Source organism: Calidris pugnax, unplaced genomic scaffold (genome assembly GCF_001431845.1).
Source record: "Calidris pugnax isolate Ruff unplaced genomic scaffold, ASM143184v1 scaffold20, whole genome shotgun sequence".
Taxonomy (NCBI): domain Eukaryota; kingdom Metazoa; phylum Chordata; class Aves; order Charadriiformes; family Scolopacidae; genus Calidris; species Calidris pugnax.
In genome coordinates this window covers 1,593,959-1,598,845 of record NW_015094510.1, presented here as the reverse complement: position 1 = coordinate 1,598,845, position 4,887 = coordinate 1,593,959, and positions in this window count along the sequence as shown.

Genomic DNA, 4,887 nt, shown 5'->3' with positions numbered 1-4,887 from the left:
CAGTGAATAACAGTCTATGCAAGATAAGTTTCTTCCCATTAAAAAAAAAAAAAACAACAAACCAAGCATGCTTTCATATAAGTGTCTTAAAGATGAAAAGAAGGGTTCATCTCAATGATCAATACAGATCGATAAAATATAGATCGTGCAAGGCTTTCTTTTGCCATATGTCTTGTATGTGCTAGAGACTGTTCTTAATACAGTTGAGCACTGTATGAATAGAAGCTACATAAATATGCAATTTATTCAACTTAGCAGTTATCTTCACTGATGGAGTCAGACCTGTTCCTGTAGACTCCTACAAAATTCTCAGGTATTCAACAGCTATGCTGCCTGCTAATGTACTACTTCAACTGTACTGCTGTAGCACAGTACTGGACTTATGCCTTCAGATCTCCACAAGTCTGTGGTACTCTGTATACAACAAACATCATATCTGCTGGAAATGTCATGCCCGTCCTAATGTTTTCTTCTAGCTTCAAATTTCAAACAAGAGAGGAATTCGAAAGTGTTAAATGCCACATGGAGTGCCTAGAAAGAGTCGGTCCTTGCTGCAAAATGCTTATGAGGTTGCAAACATAGGAGAAAGAAAGTACCGTTATCCCCGTTTTATAAGTACAGGCACTGAGAGATGAAAGCACCTGGCTCTGTTATTCATGGAAAGATTATCATTGACTTCAGTGGGTGTAGTATCAGCCCTATAGCGGTATGAAACTTGGCTCCTAATTGCACTGGGCCCACGTAGGCTTAGTTTCAGCCACAGTTCATTTTTATCGTCAGGTTGTTAACCCGTAAACCAAAGGTATTTCAACTGCTGACAGAGTCTGACTTGTGGTTCTAGGCTCCCAGGATGCTTGACTAAGAGAAACCCATGTCCAGTCACGTTTCGTTTGTGCTCGAAGTGTTTGGCTTCCATCAATGGCTTGGGATGGCCTGTTCTCTGCAGATTAAGAGGAAATAATATATGACGCACGGGCTTGTCTCACTCACTTCAAAGTGTGAGCAACAGTGACTCACCCACCTCCGCAGACATCTTTAAACCCTGTGCTGAGTTTCCTATTTTTCTTCTTGTGTCATAGATAGCATTGCTGGCTTTTGTTTTCTCCAGCCTACATTCACCGGCTTTGCAGAATTTTGAATGCAATCTGGCAATGAGGTTGGGGTTGGGTTTTTTTTGGTTGTTTTTTTTTTTTTTTTTTTTATCTTGGTTATAGCAAGACATTTACACCAATATAGTGTGATTACTAGCCATCTGTTATAGCAGTCAGAAGATTGGAGGGTTTGGGGGGGGGTTAGGTTTGGGGCTTTGGGGTTTTTTTGCAGGGAGAGAGGGGTGTGTTTTTTTTTTTTTTTTTTTTGGGTTTTTTTTTTTTTTTTTTTTTTTTTTTTTTTTTTTTTTTTTTTTTTTGGTTTTTTTTTTTTTTTTTTTTTTAAGGTGCCTTTGGGTTCCCATATTCTTTCATAGTTTACTTAACCAAACAGCATGTGTTTAAGTTTCTCAGTAACTCCGGGTGTTACGAAATAAGAATAATCTGCATAATATCTACGTGAAAGGGAGGCTTGTTATTCGCACTTCGTTGTCGTCTTGTCCCAACAGACAGCTGCTGTCACTGTTTGCCCTTTTCAGTGGAAGTGGGCTAAATTCATCCTAGTCACAGACGGGGGTAGGTGGCTGCGGTGCAGTCCCCATCCATCTGGAATATGACACATTAGATTGAGCTATGCTTTTACAGAGCAGGGAAGCTTATTGAACAGAAAAGGTTAAGTTACCTAACTGTGGACCGAACTGTTCCATGCAGGACATCAGCTGGGGCAGGAAAAACGTCCATAAATTTTTCAAAACATAATTCATTAGGAATAACATGAGAAAAACAATAATTACCTTCTTATTAAAGTCTTGCCAGATCACACCACAGCTTCACCAGGAAGGATTTATCTGCTCTCATGTATGCAGTCTGAGGCCAGGACTCAATGAACCTGGGTCATCTGTGGCTGTGTAGGCTGTCGATCCTGTAGGCTAGTATGCAAAAAGTGGGTAATACCACCACCACCACTACTTCTCCTACACCACTGTTTTTGAATTAAAGTGACCGTGGCAGCTCTGCCCTGTGCTGAACCCAGTGCTTTTGATATGCATTAGGCATGATCTAAGTATGCCTAGAAGACTGGGATTCTTGGGGGCCTTAGGCAATGGAATACCTATTTTGTAAATCCCAAATGCACTGGGGGAAATGGCAGTCTACACATTTAGTTCAGTCAAGGTGTCAGTGGTGTAATTTTAACCATCAAAGTAAATTTTGTAATGGAAATTTTGAGTACTTTAGTGGGGCAAACGTTATTGGGAAAATCACTGTTCCCTTACTTTGATGAAATTCGCCTTGGTTGCACCATAAGCGTTTAGGTGTTTTATTTGAATCTTGCTGAAGGCACCTGCCTGTCTGAGCTTCAGCTCTTCTGGGTGTCCAGAGCTCTGCTTTGGCACATGCCCAGAACAGTTTAAGCAGCCTGATAGCTATCTCCCACCTAAGAAGTTAGGCATTCCTCTGTTGAAGTCTCCTGGGGGGGCTCAAACCTGCAGACATTCCCAAAAAACACCAAATGCACACCCAGAAGGCTCCTTGGAAAATGCTTTGTGGGTGCTTTTTTAGATCAGACAGTGGAGGAGGATCTGCCACCCACCGTTCATACAATACTCTGTGGTTAAGCCATTCACTTAGGAAGTTAGATTCAACACTTTGCTCTGACTGAAGGGGTTGAAACTGACTTTTCTCCAAGCAAAATGTCCTCCTCAGGTGTAAGGTCCCAGTCCGATTGGTCTGAGTGACATTCTTTAGAGGCAGAGAGGTGGGGCCTTGTGCACCCCCTCTACTCTTCCTCTTGAAGGTGTTTTACTGTGTAGCAGAAAATTCAAAAGCCACTGAACAAGCACCGTCACAGGGATATATGATTCAGTCGCCTGCACAAAGTAGGTTTGGGCAGAGCTCTCTCCTTCGAGGCCCATTTATATGCTGTCTGGTCAACACCCTTTCAATTCAACTCAGACAAGTAGAAGATTTTACACTTGAGAGATTGGAAGAAATTAGATCCTGGTCTCCCACTTTGTTCTCTACAGCTTTACTTGTAGTAAATAAGCAGCAACATTTCCATTATCAGCACATTTCAGAAGTATGCTTTTGGAAAGATGAAATGTAGGCACCTACTTACAGGTTCTGGGCTGTGAATGAGAAGACATGTCTTGACCCTTATATTTTCTATAAAGTATCTGAAAGTGCCTGAATGTTGAGTATGGTGAAAATGTAGATTCCAGTCCTGTCTTGGGGCACCTGACCTTCCCTGTGATGCATACATAAAACCTCATACATGGGTTTTGGTTTCTACTCAAATGGCCAGCCACACAGGCTACAACTGTACTTCGTTTTTGTTATCCTTCGTAAGACTAAATAATGACAATTTGAGTCCCTTTCCACCTTGACAAAAAGCCCAGCAGTTATTTCATTCAGTGCTATAATTTTGCTTTTTCTTGGTCCACTTGTCTTTCTGGATCCCTGTATCTCTCCCTTAACCTCAATTATATTTAATCTCTTTTGTAGACAACCTGAAAGGAGGTTGTAGAGAGGCAGGGGTCAGTCTCTTCTCCCAAGTCACAGCTGATAGGACAAGAGAAAATGGCCTCAAGTTGCACCAGGGGAAGTTCAGATTGGATATTAGGAAAAATTTTTACACTGAAAAGGTTATTAAGCATTGGAACGGGCTGCCCAGGGAAGGGGTTGAGGCACCATCCCTGGAGGTATTTAAAAGACGGGTAGACATAGTGCTTAGTGACATGGTTCAGTGATGGTTTTTTATCAGAGTTAGGTTGATGGTTGGACTAGATGATCGTAAAGGTCCCTTCCAACCTAGTCAATTCTATGATTCTGTGATTCAAATCTTCACAATGGCTAGAAGGTTATATTATGCTGTATCTATGGCTTCTGCCTTTTCTCTTTCTCCTGGATGCACTTTTTTTTCTTGCTCACTAAGCAAACACTGAAGTGGATTCTTGGTGATGAGTGTGAGGTCTTTAGATCTCAAAGCAGGAGGGGTTAGGCAGAGGGTGCCCTGTCCAGTTAAGCTCTGTCTCTGAAGTGATGGAGACAGGAGAAGATGGCAATAGCACAGGAGGGTCATGTCTATGTGAGTAAAGGAAGGGTTTGCAGGAATGAGGGAGTTCAGGTGAGAGACAATGGGTGAGAGTTTGAGTTGGGTGGACAGGAAAAACTGGGGCTTTGAGTTGCTGGGAATTTGGGGGTCAGTCTGGAAGGATGAGAAAGGGTATGGGGGTCAGTCTAGAATGATGTGGGAAATTCAAGTGGGAGGGATGGTTCTGTGGAAGAATAGAGGGAGGGTTAGAAGAAGTCAGGAGAAGTCAGGACATAGTCGATGCTTAAGAGAAGAATAGAGGGAGGGTTAGAAGAAGTCAGAAGTCAGGACATAGTCGACGCTTAAGTGAGCAAAATGTAAGAGCTGAGAATTGTACCAGGGGAGGAAATTTCCCCTCAGGAAAAACACATCAGATGCATTGGGAGCTGGTAGAGGTCTCTGAGGAAATACGATGACTAGGAGCCAAATGCTTTGGAGGAAAAGAGCCTCTGAGATCAGACTGAGTGGAACCAGGGGAATGGAGGCAGTTTCTCATCTTCCCTTCCTTACTGCTTCCATCTCCAGGTTCTCAAAATTCCTGCATGGGAACAGCAATGCATACAAAGGATAACAACTTCTTCCTCCATCCTGCATCAGTCTTTGATTTTGAAAGGACAGAGCTGTTCAAAGGTAGTGACCATGTGGGTAAAGTTTTATGTCTCTGGATAACTCCTTCCAGTACAAAAACTAGAGCAGTTGTGGCATCTC